The following is a 16376-nucleotide window of genomic DNA, read 5'->3' on the forward strand; positions in this document are numbered from 1 at the left end:
CGCAATCCCATGAATGTACTGAAAACTGCAGAGATTGCGAAGAAAAATAAGTATGGACCAGCTTGTGAAGAAAAGCACATGTCTTTCACTCCACTTGTCCTTTCAATAGATGGTGTTTTGGCACCGGAGTTCATGTTTTTCCTCAAACGACTAGCAGATGGTCTGGCATCAAAATAGGACCGCCCATATAGTCATTTCATGTGCTAGGTGAGATGTAGAATTTCATTCATTATACTAAAAGCAACCAACATTTGCATCAGAGGCACACAATCCAAATGGCGATCCCTCGGCATTGAGGACGGTTACACAATTGGAATGGCATTCTAAATATTCACACGCTGTTAACTGGGGCTTTCATCGCGCATAACTGACTCCTAAGATTTTAGAATTTCGACACCATTTGCATATTATTTCGAACAATATGAGATGTTTGAAGATAAAAACACAGGATGACAACAGTGAACAAGCAACGAAAAACTTTTTCTTGCACCATTCGAAACCAATTTATTTTGATTTTAAGTTAAATTTATTGAGATCCGTCAAAAAAAATTAAAAAGTTTTAGTTTTTTCGTAGTTCTGATTGAACTATCAAATACTATCTCATACAATTACTACGCAATTGCGAACCTCGAAAAATTCAGTTTTCGGTGTTTCAGAAAAAAAAAACTTTTAGAAAAATTAAAAAAGTTTTGAGCTCTGGGTTATTTTACAAAAAATGTATTCATATAATTTTCATATGTGAAAAGAAACTACCTGTAAAATTTTCGAAAAATTTCCGCTGTACTTATGGAATTTTACAAAATTGTAGTACAAAACTTGCTTACATTAGAAAAATGGATTTCAAGCCTTTTTGGTCAACCCAGGAGGCCGGTCCCCCTTATTGCATTAAAAAACTATTTCGCTTTGTACATTTTTTTCAGATGTTCAAATTGTACCATTCACCTTGATGTTCTTTTCTTTGATGGTTTTCCCAAGGCGATGACCAATTTCCCGGCAAATTGAATCAAATCCAATTGAATCACAAATGTTTTAAACAGTTTCCCCAATTTTGTTGAAATTATTCCAATCCTTTGTATTTGGCCGAACAAATTGCCCAATTACTTCTAAATTACCCATAATGTTCCAAAACATTTTTTAATTTAAAATTTTATGGAGAAACAATTCGATCCCCTATTTGATTATTCCCATCTAATAGTTTTTTTTGCAACATGTATATTGAAATGTGTGCTATTGCTGCATTTTTTGCTCTTCTGATGATTCTGATCTCGTGCTGAACTAACGCATACTCCAGGATGGTCTAAGTGAGTATGAGTTTCTGATATATGATTGATTATTTTTATTTTAGGCAATCAATTTTCTAATTCTTGCTTGGCGAGGTTGAAAGGATAGTTTCTTGGAAGATTAACAAAATGAGATTCAAAAGTGAGGCAAACACAAATTGCCGTTTTGTTGATTAAACTTGTCCTAAATCCGGTTAATTAAGAAGAAGGTATTTTTAAATTAGGCGCCAGATATGTCTTTAAACATAGCGGGGTCAAAAATGGATGTCTTACAACAGTAAGTGGGTTGAAAACATCTCTGCATAAATTGCGTGCACAAAAACTTAAAAACTTTTTGCTGTTTAACCGATAAAGATTACTTTTCATGATTTTTAATCCAAGAGTCTCAAAAACTAATTACAAAACATTCTTGTACAAGTACGATACTTGCGTCCCTTATTATTAGATGTGTTACTGAAGAAAAACTTTTAGTCTTTAAAATATTTGAGCACATGATTCGGAATAGTTTATTGTTTTTTTCACAAAACTTTCACAATTTTCACAAAACTTCAGGACCCATCTTTCATACTTGCGGGAACCAGCAATCACACTTATGTACCAAAAGTTCAATTTTAGGATTAAAAATTTATTTTGCTGTTTAACAAAAACACTCAAAATAGAAGATTTAAATCACAATTCGAAAAATTTTAGCCCACTATAAAAACAAAATTCGAGAGTGGTGGTTAAAATTTTTTTTACTGTAGCCGGTAGTCATTATATCATGCAGTAAATTACAAAGTCGTCGGTTTGACTTTCGCTGGTAGACCCATTTTAGTTTTTTCAATTCATATAAACTTTTCAGCTCTGAAGCAGTCCTAATTTGGGTAGATACTGGGATCTTAATCATTGACGTTGACCGTTATTTTCAAATTTTGTCTTTGAATTTCAAAACAAACTCAACCCAGGTTTTTCAATTTTGTATGCTAGTTCGTGTTCAAATTTCTAAACTTCAATTTCCATAGTCGTAATCAATCCAGTATGGAACAAAAAATTCATGGACCCAAAATGCCGAACAAATGTTACGCATAAGTAAAAACACTGATCATACCTGCATCAGAGAAAAAGTGAAAAATCAGCTATAACGGATTTTTGTGGTATAAAATAATAAAATCCATTTTTTTTCTAATAATAAACCATTGTTTTTATAACAATTAAAATGAATCATAAACATTTTAGAATCAATTAATTTTTTTTTTTCAATTTATTTTTGCTGAAAACATGAGCAGTAGGAGTAGTAGTAGTAGTAGTAGTAGTAGTAGTAGTAGTAGTAGTAGTAGTAGTAGTAGTAGTGGTAGTAGTAGTAGTATAGGAGTAGTAGTAGTAGTAGTAGTAGTAGTAGTAGTAGTAGTAGTTGTAGTAGTAGTAGTAGTAGTAGTAGTAGTATCAGTAGTAGTAGTAGTAGTAGTAGTAGTAGTAGTAGTAGTAGTAGTAGTAGTGGGATAGGCTTCTGGGTACACCCACGGGTATGACCCCTCACTGATCAGTTTAAATGAGTTTTCCAGCTGGATTGCATTGTCGGCAGAGGCAGAGGATGCGCCAAGTGCACGGGACTAGTTCCTTGTACTGCGTTTCCACGTAATTCCATTATACTCGTGTTAGCTTTTGTTTCAGATTTGTTGCGTCGCTAAAGTCAACTTTTTTTGAGAAAATGTTATACAGCACAGTGATGCAGAAAATTTTTGCAAGGAACTTACGGCCCACTGGATTACTTAAGTCAAGTTTTGTCAAATTGCAAAAAAATTCCATTTCCGCCCAAAACCCGAACGTTAGCAACATAAGCACCTCCCCTCCCACCATCGTTTTAACTATTGATCCTCCTAAACGTTTTAACAGACTTGTTTTTTGGCCGAGTTTTCAAAAATGCAATTATACCTACACACATACATACATAAATAGATACAAATGTACATACAGAAATACAAATATATCTCCCTCAAAACACGTTTAATTTAAGCAGCAATTGGAAAATGCTTTCTGTTCATTTTTAGAAGGTTTTCACCCAATTTCAAGACTGCTATTTGCTCCCATCCAATTTTTCCAACTAAAATCAGAAAGTCGTTCAACAAAATGGAGCAATAATAATTGAGTAAACAAGTCAAAGCTGCACAAAAAAAAATTGAACAACAGCTAATCACGTCAGTTTCTAATGTGCAACCGACAAAGTGAGCGTTGAAATTAACATCTCAATAACCTGGAAAAATTCAGTTAAACTGAACTTTCATTGCCTTTAAGTTTTAAAGTGAGAAATATTCAATTATGATGGCTTAGCAATGGACTATGATGCTTATTGATTAATAGCAATGTGATCTATTATCAGTTAATTACAATCAAGTATTTTTTAATTTTAAAACAGTGATAACAAACTCAAATATAATCGATTTTTATCTATAGAAAACAAGTACGGGTAATCTCAAATAAAACCTGTTCATAGACGGAAATTTGGACCTTGTGCACCAAAAACGCAAAATCTTGCTCCCGAGTACAATTTCCTTAAGTCCTCGTACATTTACCGTCCTTATGAGCATAATTTCTTTCTTTTGTATATTATCGGATTGAATCGTTGAATCAATGAATCATGTTTTCTAGATCCTGCCACTATTCTGTTTTTGTCTTCTATATGCTCCTTTGATCTTTCGCTGCTCCTTTTGTGGTTCTCCTTCTCCCAGTTGTTTTTTTTCTGTACAGAGTTTCAGCACATAGTCACAACCTGAGTTTCCAGGAATAATCGGATCAGTCGATAAGTTTGATATTGAAGAGCTCTGTTTTATTTTTGATTGACGAGAATAGTTTTTATTGATGTTTGAATGGCTTTCACTTGAGTCCTGATTAACCATTTTGAAGAATGTGTCATCAAAATCTTGTGCTTCCAAAATAAAACAGTTTTTATCAAAAAAACTTACATAACACTTAGGAATTAAACCATTACAATGAAAAAAAATCAACTCTTAGATTTCTATCGCTTATTTCTCCTCTCGTTTTATCACTTCGCAAAAAAAGTTGCACAATACATCCTGCTTATTGTTAAAACGTAGTCCCTTCGCTTAAAAATTTGCTAGTGGTAAGGCGTTACTTTGAGAGCTTCTGATCGTGTCATCGATCCCTTGCCACGGCAATGATGGCAATGATAGTGTGTGAGGACGAGCTCTCACTTACTCACTTGACCTCTACCATCAGGTCTAACACATCATGACCAATTACGGCTCTAATAATGCTACCACGTGAAAACTCGTGACGCAAAAAACGGCCTTAAAGCGCAGGAGTTATAGATCCCCTTTTTCAGACTTGAATCCCCCTTCATAGATCCCCTTCATAGATCGCCTGATTTCAATAACCATAATAACCACAAATTAAAAAAAAAACTGATTTCAAGTTTTTTTGCGTTCATGAAAAAGCTGAAATTTTATCTGACTCGTACCAGACATATCTTACATTTAACTGTCACGCATTACTTACAATACTCGAGCTGAGTTTTGTTTTCCAAAATTGAAGGATAATATCATGTTACAGCTTCAGATACAATCTCATATATGCAATTTTTAAAAGATATTTTGAAATTTGTGTAAGCCTACGACGATTTGTAATCCAGGGTCACTATTTTTGGAATTAAACATAAAACTATACCTTCAGAGGTAGAATTGGCGATCTAGCAAGGTATAAAATTTTGATTTTCATACCTATTAAAATCATAAACGGAAAAAAAATAGATATAAACTTTTCATTTTATAAAAAAAACATGGATTTTAAAGGAAAAGGTATGAGGTTTGTTTGATTCCTGAGCAGTTTTTTTTGTGAAACGAACTGACACGAACTGTGTTATGCCTGTTTTTATGCATCACACAACAAACAAACAAACAAACAAACCAAACAAACAAACAAACAAACAAACAAACAAACGAACGAACAAACAAACAAACAAACAAACAAACAAACAAACAAACAAACAAACAAACAAATAAACACACAAAAAAACAAACAAACAAACAAAAACAAACAAACAAACAAACAAACAAATAAACAAAAACAAACAAACAAACAAATAAACAAACAAACAAACAAACAAAAAAACAAGCAAACAAACAAACAAACAAACAAATAAACAAACAAACAAACAAACAAACAAACAAACAAACAAACAAACAAACAAATAAACAAAAAAACAAACAAAAAAATAAACAAACAAACAAACAAACAAAAAAACAAACAAACAAACAAATAAACAAACAAACAAATAATAAAACAAACAAAAAAACCAAAAAACAAAGAAACAAACAAATAATTAACTAAAAAAACAGCTAATCAATCAATCAATTTTGCACAATTTTACGCACAAGCCCAAAAAAGAACACACAAGCTCGCAAAAAAATTAAGAAAAAAAAACAATATGACCTTTAGTTTATAATCGTATTGTAAAACGCGCACACGGTGTTCAATTAGTAGCATGTAAACTAGTAACTCGAGCAATTGACCCTTTTACAGTCTCTCTGCAAAATTCTGAACAATTTAACAAAAATGAGCGCAGTGTATCGTTTTGGTTGATGTGGCCAAGAAATTTCACACAAACATATCTGCCGAAGGCAAAATGGTAAAAACATAACGTCGTTGTTTACTACATTTACTACTTCTCTGCAATGATGTGGCTACTGATAACGATAAAAAAGCTTGTGGTCTGAGTCAAGGCAAAAACAAAGGATCTGACGCGGTTCTTGAGTCGGTCAAAGCTTTCTGTTTTGTTTTTCAAACTATTTGTGATTACTGATGCCATCAATGCCGTTCTCAAAATATCGAATTCTTGATAAAAAAAACAAGCAAGAGGAAAAAACAGAAATAGGAAAAACCTTTTTCGGTTTCAACAAAACCGCAAGCAGTTTTTTGGCAAAAATTAGTTTTTGAAAAACCCTAATCTTACTTAAATTTCAAAGAACATCCGAAGATGTAGAGAAAAGTAAAAAAAAAATCAGATCCGTGATTTAAGACAGGCAAAAAAAAAGCAATATTTTGAAACTGACATTTAAACTGCCGACAATAAAAACGCGCGCAGTGGCTCGAGATTTCGTTGCTGAGTAAAAATTTCACAATGTTTTTCGCTGTGTCAAAAGTTTTTAGCATAGAGCAGAAAAAAACGATTAAAAAAGCAAGCTGATTGAATTCTTCGCATACAAGCTGTCCTGTAAGGACTTTTCTTGGGATGCAACTATAAGTCTTATGACGCGGTGATAATCGATTTGATCCGAGTGATTTTAAAATTAAAACGAGTTCATAATTTAAGATTTCCGACCAAAGCCACCGCTACTTGCTTTGATTAGTTTATTAATCAACACGGGCATCATTTAATACTTTAACGAAATAATTCAAGAGGTATTTCATACTGAGATGTTTAATATCTCATAAATGCAGTAATCAAAATATAGGTAGCACTTTAGTTCTGGTTAGTGAAACTTTAAAGAACAGGAGTTTAAGTTATGCTGCCCGTTTCTATAAACTGTTCTGATTCAGATCTGAAATATATAATTTTTTCAGATATAACCTTCAGAACTGAATTAGGTTGAGTACGCTTACAATAACCAATGAATACTTTAAGAATGGTTTATTTCTGATCTGAAGTTTTTTTTTGCATATTTCAGGATTAAAAAGACTGCTCCAATTCTTAATTTCAGTTCCTAAATTTTGTTTTTCCTGGTGAATTCTGATCTGAAATTATCATGGATTTTGACAAAAATTTTTGTATTTAAATTTATCGCCTCGCATTTAATAAGGAGGAAAACAGCAAAAAAAAGTGACATTGTAGTCGTTTTTTCAAAATGCAAATAGTATATTTTAAGAAAGGATTTCTCAGATTTAAATTCAGATCTGAAATTCATTTTTTTATGGGTCATTTAAATAAAGGATTTTAAACCTTGCTTATAAATTGTACTAGCTACGGGCGCGGAGAGCAGAATAAATAGTGTATCAAACACCTAGATTTGATCCAACATATTCCAACAATGTTTCAGCACAAAAGCGTCATGGCTGCATTCACTTCAAGCTGGCTCTCCAAACTTTTTTTTTGCCCAACAACAATTTTGAACAAGATTTATCAAAACCCAGAGTTTTTGTGTTATAATGTTTTTCTATGATTATTCTTTTTTCTTCCATTATTATAAAAAAAATTCGCAACATAGTTCCATGAAAATCGATTTTTTTCCACCAAAAATGCATTATGATTGATTTTTTTCTGAAAAAAAAATGATTTACTTTTTGCACTTTTCTGTATAACTATGACGAATCAAAGTTAAACTTTAAACTTATTACCAACCAACTTTAAAAGAAAAAAAATCATGTTTTTTTCCTAGAAATTTTGTTTTCTTTATGATGTTTTTTTTTGTTCTTACTTCTGCCCCCCTCTCTAGCTGAAAGTTTATCAGCTTTATCATCGAAGGTGAGTGAGAAAAAATAAGCCGAGGGAACCCAACTTGAGGAACATGGGCACAGATTTATACAAAGGGTAGCAGAATTGGCCAATTTTGATGGCGACTCTATCGGGCCGATGGCGACACACAACCTAGATTTGACCGACAACTTATCTGCTATCCAACACCAGGTACTTAGGAGTACTTAGGGTTAGGCAGTTACAAAACTTAGCCCGGAAGAGGGGAAAATGGGGGTTAATCAAGGTACCTCGAAGTACTCGACTAGACTAAAACGGAGCTTCATAAATTTGATGGAGAAACTGCAGTAAAATTAATTGAAAGTAAAATAATGTTTTGATTTAGTTGAAAGAGGAGTGTAGCGGAGACTGTGTAAAACATATTTATCTTAAGTCATTACGTAATTAAACTTAAGTGTCAAGGTCATTTTTGTAGGTAGCGTAACTTTGTTATCTGACCCCGAGGTTACTTCTACAGATTCATTCAACCTTTATCTTTTTCAGCATTTGATTTTTGTATACTTTTTGTATACTTTTTGTCTTAGGAAGAAAAAGATAAAAATCAATTCACAGATTGAAAACTTTTTGCAGGAAAAACATTGAAAAAAGCTGCTAAAAATTCACAGAAATGATTAATTCAGGGCAAATTTTCCAATTATAAAGTATCCATGTAACTTTTTTTGGCATTATGTCTACTTTTTCACCTTTTTTACAGCTTTTTTTCTGACCGTTTACATTTCGTAAAGTTTTTTCAAACATTTTTCATTTGTTTTGGCATTGTTTAGCTTTAATTCAATTTATAAGGTTTGTGCAGGCGCAACCGGATCATTCCAGATTTTCCACATTTTTCCGCAAAGTTTTTGAAAAAACTCCATTAACCATTACGAAGCCAAAAAGAGCACTGGATAGGCGCACAATTTTGTGTCTGTATGTTCCTGGATTCCATAGACAAACATTTGAACATGTTCCAAAGTAAGGGTGCCAAACTTCCAACGTAAATTTTGTGGGCATGTTTGTTTTGCCGCAGATTCAGCTACAATCGAATATAATTAGCTGCTCTGGATTCCGCAACTGTAAGTGGATTGCACAAAATGTAAGTGGAATCCGCAAATGCAAATGGAATCCGCAAAACTTGTGAGCAGAGTATCCGCAAATGTAAGCGGATTCCGCAAACTGTAAGTGGATTAAGAATTTTGTTTATTAATGAGCTTGCATATGAAGAAGTAAAAGCTAGAGCTAGAATTCCTATCTATAGAAATTTGGAAGTTCAAGTTAATGACTTAATCATTGTTAGCGGAATACACAGTCAAATGTCAAAACATTTGCTTACTAAATTGATGGATGTCGATTTTTTAGTATTTTGGAAACACGTCACCAAATAAGTTCAATATTTGGAGTCATTGGGTTGAGAGTGTATGGAAACACAACACACATCATATCGCCAATTTAGGTCAGTAATTAGGATTGCGTCAATCCCAAATACTGATTTTGGAAGCTTAACGCCGAGTAAATGCAATATTTGTAGTCCTTTGACTTGAGAGTGTTTGGAAACACGTCGCACAGCATATCGTCGAATTAGGTCAGTATTCGGGATTGCATCAATCCCAAATACTGGTTTTGGAAACACAACACCGAATAATCATAACACCGAATAAATTGTGTTTTGGGAACACAACGCACAACATGTCGCCGATTTAGGTCAGTATTTGTGATTCCCCAGTTTTTGGTCAGTATTTGGAGTTGATGGAATCTCAAACTCTGAAATTTGGAATAAATTCATTATTTGGAGTCATTGGGTTGAGAGTCTTCAGAAACACAATGAACATCATATCGCCGAAACAAGTCAGTATTTGGGCTTCCATCGATCCCAAATTTTGGTCAGTATTTGGGATTCCATCGATCCCGAATACTGATAATGGGTAGTTGACAGAAATTGAGATCGAGCATTAGGCATTTCAACAGGTACCTGATGAACATAGTAATTTAGTACTTAAGATTGAATGAATATATGTAATACATGTAAATGGGATCAGCAAACAGAATGCGGACTCCACTTTACAATTTGCGGATTCCGCTTACAGTTCTGAAAGCCGCAACAGCTCAATTTAACTATATGAATGTCCGATTATTTGTTTGTTGATTCCACAAACCGTTTTGGATTCGGCAAAGTCGCCTATTTTTGGAACAATTTTGAGCGGTACAGTGTTCTAGGTACTTTTTGTGGAATCCAAAACGCGAAGAACATCAAAGAAAAGTAGAAAAGTTGCGGATTCTGCCACAATCATGATTTTGGCCTGTTGTAGAATCCGCTTACAAAGCAGTGAGTTCACAGTTTGGCCTCGTAAGATTTTTTTTTTTCAAAACATTTCTTGTCAAATTTTTTTTGGCTTTCAAAAGCGTCCTCAAATCTTTTCATAAAAAAACTCAACTTTTTTGAAATCATATTTTTGCTTCAAGGTAGGCATATACAAACTGAGAAATTTTGTTGACTAAAATCATCAGGTTCCGGCTTTGGCTAACCGAGCTCGACCTTGCAAGAAAAGTTTCAGTGAATCATTTTTTTTTTCAATTTTCAGGTAAAATGGATAGAAACCAATTGAATTTCGTTTTGTAGTGACATCTGTTAAAAAAACTTCACAAAAATAAAATTAGTACCAAATAGCTCCCCAGGGCAATGGATGATTTCACAGTGAAAAAAATGAGCTGAATTTAGAAACAAGATCATTTCAATGAATTACATAATTTATCCAATTATGTAAATTGGCAGCAATCATTTGCCCACAAATTGCAGGAAAATCCAAAGCATCTGCTGGAAACATTTGCATCGCTTCTTTTTTCATTCAGTCGTTAGTTTTTTCAGCAGAATGTACCTTGAAGTGTGTTCGATTGTGACCTTCTTAGCCCTGCTGATGATTTTGATTTCGTGGAAAATTACCAGCTAGATTATCTCACGCTTCTGCATGTTTGGCCACAGTGAGGATCATGGTTAGTCTTGTAAACTTTTTCCCTGAGATGTCGATGGACATGTTTTTACTTCACTATTTTATATATTTAGTCGTAAATTTAAAAAATAAATTATTATTTTCAGGGAAATTTATCAAGAAACACTCTTCAAGAAAATGTTTGAGCCTTCTCATCAATACTACGCCGTTCTGTTGATTTTGTCGTTTCTTGATTTTTCTCGAAACTATCTATCAAATCTTGAAAAATGGGCTACAATCAGCAAAAAATTCTTCAGAAGTTTGGTGATCAAATATAAATTCTTCACCTGTGAGTGTCGTTTGAGATCAGTAGACCAACATTTCATTCAGAGGCGTTTTTTTATCAGTATCCTAGCGAAAATTTTACAAGATTCGTTGTGGAATCGGACGATGAAAATTTCAGTAAAATGAAAAAAAATTTACTAAAACATCATTTGATTTTGAAATTCTTACATGTTTTTTAAATCAATTGCAAATCATTGATATGAAACAAAACCACTTGATGAAACGTTTGTGGTACTAATGGTCGTTCTGCGTTCCCAGTAGACTTGGTGCCCTGTCCATAAATTTATGATACATTTGGCTTACCGATCTTTCTTATTTAAAACATGATATAAAATTTTTGTCTTTAATAGATCATAATAGTTTTTTTTGTCTTTATACTTGATTGCTTTTGAAAATTGCAGACACTGACAAGTAACATCCCCTATAATGGATTCTTATCCACAATTTGCAATTGCGGTTCGTAATGGCAATAAAAGATTTAATAACAACTGCTCGTTAAATAAATATAAACGAAACAAGAATAAATTGAAAAAAAACTCGTGGAAAAAATTAACTGAATTCGAAAAAAAAAATTACGAAAATTAAAGCAGGAATCAATCAACACTTTTTTTTGCACGATACCTTAACAGGGTTTTTGAACTCAAGGAAGGAATATCTTTGAATATGTCCAATAAGTAGAAATTATTATTTGGGTTCTTTTTTTTTTCATTTTATTAAGGTATGTTTTGCTGCATATTTTGTGTTCGTAAAAATTTGTGATACATTCCCATATGCCCATACGTAATTTTTTTTTGTTTCTGTCAAATTTGATCGACAGGATTGTTAAAAGCTAAGCCAAAGTACTTCAGGCTACATGTTCTCTAGTAGCAACATAAAAAAGCGAACACTTGTACGAACAAAAGTAGCCGATCGCAAACATTTGCTTCCAAGATGGAGTTTTTGCTTGGCCGCTTACTTGAATTTAGATTTATCTCATTAGACAAAAAACCGTAGGTCTGTACAGGAAACACAAAAAATTGTTGAGTTTAAAATGAAGATTTTGCATCGCGCAAATTTTTGTTGGGTATGGTCACGACACGAATATCAATTATGATTACAAGCAAGATTATAACTCTGTTAATCCTATTTACATTTTTTTTAAAATTGGAGTTACCTACTTTTCAGATGAGAGCTAATTACATGCTAACATATAGCGGGATAGACTTTATTGATAGTTAGTCAACAGCTATTGGTAGAAGACTCTTTGTTCGTTTTACTTTTCTTTGATCGCAATTTGTTAGCATAATATCTTAAGTCGAAGACTTTGAGAGAAATTTGATTTCTTTTTTAATTTCATTTTTTGGAATTTTGGCAATATTTATAGCAGGTGCATCCAGATTATTCAATTGCGTCAAAGATTTAAAAAAAAATTGTACAATTGTTTCTCCGATCTCTCATAAAAAATAACATGTCAAGAAAACATAATGTAAATTTTTTTTCTACTATGAACGCTTTTAGTGTTTTGTACGCTATTTTTGAAAAAAAAGTATCTCGGTGAAAATGGATTTTTTCCCTAGAAAACCTCAATTAATTTGGACTGTGCTATGAGCAGCAAAACTTCTAGTGAGGCCTCTAACTGTTATAGTAGTTTAAAGTTCATGAATTTTAGTGATCACCATTGGTAATATTTGAAAATGAGTTGCATTTAGGTTTATCGGACAAAAAAACTTTCTGCCTGATTTATTTGCGTTTGCGTAAAAAGTGGTGTTCATAATTTTTTTGTTTTACATTGAGCGTGGGGGGGGGGGGGGGAGTTGGTCCCCGCGTTTTTTTTGCGCATCAGAACAGATCAAATTTTTTGTCCGCAATTTAGTTGGGTTCTCGTTCGATTCAGAATTACGACGTAACACATTGAATTGACCAGGAGGCCTACAACATATCAAAAGCAAAAATCGCAGATAGTTTGAGCTTCGATCAATCAAAACGAAGTTCAAAAAGATAATTGAAATCCTAACGTTCGTAAAATGAAATTTGGATTAAAAGTTTTTATAATTATTCCCTGAAATGCTCAAATTGATTGCAAAAATTCCTCAGTCTAAAAAAGGAGCCTAAAAGAGGGCTTCCACTTATATAGATTATAGTGTACATTACGGGTATATCAAAGACCATTTCAATGAAAATAAAGTGTGAGTATATATAGTCAGCAAAAACTCGGAATGGGATGATTATACGGAAACTGTTCTCAAAATAATTCAATGCAAAAAAATTTTCATTTTTTGAACTGCTCTAAAAAACATTCTTATATTTCCACCCGAAATCTAGCGAACAAAAATTCTGACCGGATTCGAACCTCAGAATTGCTCGGCTGGAGTGCTGGGAGCTAAACCAAATATTTGCAGACTACACAATTTAGTTAACAACTTCATAAAAACTAAAACTTTTTGACTTCAAATTGTAGCCAATTGTAGAACAATTGCTTGTAAAATGCACGTGTTGGTTGAGTGATGCACTGTGATTAGATTTGTTAAAAATTCTATAATACTTTTTAGAGAGTAAATAGTTGGTTTCTGTACAGGAAACACTTAAAATAAAAGGTAAATTAATATAGAACTATCAATCCAGTTCAGAAGATTTGCTTTTTTACGGGTGCCAAAACTAAGATAAAAACTATGCAAGCAAGGCTATTTTTGTAATTTGTTAATTTTTAAAATTTTGTTTCTTTGAAACGAAAATGCGTATTTTTTAGATGAGAGCTAGTTACATGATTACATATTGCGAGATGGACGTTTTTTTCCGCGGGGTTTTAGTTGATAACTATTCAACAGCTATCGGTAGAAAATTCTTTTTGTTTCAGTTGCCTTGCATCGCAAGTTCAGGTAAGAAAAACGTATGTCAGAGATTGGAGTGAAACTTTGAAGATGCTTGTTTGTAATGTTTGAATCGCATCATCATTAGTTCAAAAAAGCTGACAAGACCAATAATCATCGAAGTTTTTATGCTTGATTTGCAGTTATTACACTTTTGGTAATGGTTATTGCATGTGCAAGCAGATTGATTATTTAAAGGTGTCAATACATTGAACAAATTGTGAACGATCATCCGCTGGAGATAACTTAGCAATTTTTTTTAGCATACCACTGATAAATCGACCAACGAAAAAAAAACCTCCATGTAATTTTTTTCTGTTTCCTGATTGATTTTTCTTTAATAACTTCTCTTATTTACTTGATTTGATGCACGCGTTTTTGAAATTGTCAATTAACAAAACTGCAATGTTTACTCTAGAGAAGTCAAGTTTTTCAGCGTATTTCGAGTAACTAAGACTTCAATGAACAATGAAGCATTTATTTGTTAAAATATTTAAATATTCATATATTTTTAAATCCTTTTCAACCAAGGAAACGTTTAAAACATTTGCAACAGTTCATCATTTGCACTATTTGAAAAAATGATGCAAGTGTTACTTTTTATGATTGTCGGAAGAAAAGTTTCAACTCCCATTAAGACATTTTTTAATAATTTAGTTACTCTTTCCATTTATAGTGGTGAACAAAACATTCATTTCGACCTTGAGAATGAGGAGTGGAAAATCCCCAAAGCTTTTTGTTGATCATAAACAGTTTTTGTTGGAAAGTTAATTTGTTTCTAGCTTGTTTCAGAATTACGGCCTACCTCTTTGGATCGAGAGATGTTAGGCAAATCAGTGCTGTCAGAGTCTCGGGCTGTCAAATTAGGCAAATCAGAGTCTCGGGCAAAAAAGATGAAGCTCAAAACAGGACGTCTTGATCAATAATGAAACCGTGAAAATCCTCACTTTCTTAATTTGAAATTTTGGATCAAAACTTTTCTGTTACTATTAGATGAAAAAATCAAAAGGACAATAAAGGTTCTAAAGTATACTTGATTTCAAGATGCTAAGGGCGTCTCTTCAATGAAACAAAGTTAGTCTTCATTTGAAAAAATAGGTATTAAATTTTTAAACAAGAAGTTTTTTTTTCCATAATTTCCAAAAAAGCAGATAGAACCTATGATTATTTCAATTTTCTAAAATCTGGGGTTAAAAAAAGAAAAAAAAGCAAAACTGGTTGTGAAAGGACAGAGAAAGATTATTTTTCTCGACATTAAAAAAAATCGACCAGTTTAATACAAAAAATACGTTCAAAATGATCTTCAAACTGCAGCTTCCCTATTTTTTTCATTTCAACTTTCACTTTTGCTATTTAATATTTCACCCATCGGAGACAACCCGTATCTAGTGCTATTTCTGAACAAGTTCTGAAAACTTTCAATTCTACAGGGTGATCATCAGTTCTAAAATTCATTTTTTTGATAAAATTTCAAAATTTCAGATCTGAAATAATCATGAAAAAAGAGTACAGATCTGAATTCAGGTCTGAGGAATCCTTTCTGTCATTATAATATATGCAATTCGGGCAAAGAACTATATATGCTAAATTTAGTTGTTTTTTGGGTATTCAATTATAGCTACGTTTCGAACCGGTAAAAAAACCCGCCGAATCATTACACAAAAATTTTTTGTAGCTTAATTTCTTTTTTTTTTTGTTTTGAAAGCTTTCAAAAATTTTTAAATCACCTAACTAAGTTTTAAGATGTATATCTTATGAAAAAAAAAGACATTTCAGCAGTCTTCGATGGGAAACTTTGCGATGTATCTTCTTGTAGCTAGTAGAAGCCATAGAATTCAGAAATATCTAAAATAGCAAGAAAAATCACAATCATTGATGTTTTCAGAGCAGAAATGACAGAGAAAACAAAAATTCAGGTCTGAAATTATAATGTGGCATGGATCTTTTCATATCTGATTTATATCAATCTTGTATAAGTACCCAAGCACAGTTTTAAAAATTTGCAACCCATCTCAGATCTAAAATTTAGATCTGTGCAGATCTTTGATTTCCATGTTATGAGCTTATCTTGAAAAAAAATCAGATCGAATATTAGTTCTGAGATAAACTCTTTCTTATCCTATATCAATTGCATTTATGGCAAATAACAGTTTTCGCAAAGTTTTGCTGTTCTTGCAATATTCGATTCTATTTCTGTTAAAAACCGGTTCCCAAATGTCCGAATAATTAAACAAACTTTTTTTCTACTATAATTTTTTTTTCAACTAATGCAAAAATTTGAACTTCATGCACTACTCATGCATTTACCGATGTTCATTTCATGCAGGATAAACATAATTCAGAAGTCTCGAAGTAATTTGCAAAGTACCTGCTAAGTACCTGCAGATTATGCTAAGTACCGCATAGCTAGAGAAGCTTTAACATTCAGAACTACATGAAATAGCAAAAAAAATCAAATTCATTGATGTCTTAAGATAAGAAATGACCATGAAAAACAAACTTCTATTTTTCAGTCAAATTCTGAAATAATTTTTTGTCAGAT

At 32.6% G+C, this 16376-nt stretch overlaps 1 protein-coding gene and 1 long non-coding RNA gene across 3 annotated transcripts in view; one reads left to right on the top strand and one right to left on the bottom strand.

Annotated features, from left to right (window-relative positions):
* Positions 1-7066, bottom strand: part of LOC134852970 (cell division cycle 5-like protein) — a 164859-nt gene extending 157793 nt beyond the window's left edge. Inside the window, exon 1 of the mRNA XM_063868861.1 lies at positions 7063-7066. The gene's annotated coding sequence lies outside the window, so the exon portion shown is untranslated. The remainder of the gene's footprint in view (positions 1-7062) is intronic.
* Positions 1135-14809, top strand: LOC134852971 (uncharacterized). Of its 2 annotated transcripts, none has more exons than XR_010164306.1 (3): positions 1135-1301; positions 13822-13843; positions 14627-14809. It is a non-coding gene; the product is annotated as an uncharacterized LOC134852971 (long non-coding RNA). The 2 variants fall into 2 exon arrangements; XR_010164307.1 differs by lacking the exon at positions 1135-1301 and adding an exon at positions 10470-10707.
* Positions 14810-16376: the final 1567 nt, after the last annotated feature.

This window comes from Symsagittifera roscoffensis, chromosome 8 (genome assembly GCF_963678635.1).
Source record: "Symsagittifera roscoffensis chromosome 8, txSymRosc1.1, whole genome shotgun sequence".
NCBI lineage: Eukaryota > Metazoa > Xenacoelomorpha > Acoela > Convolutidae > Symsagittifera > Symsagittifera roscoffensis.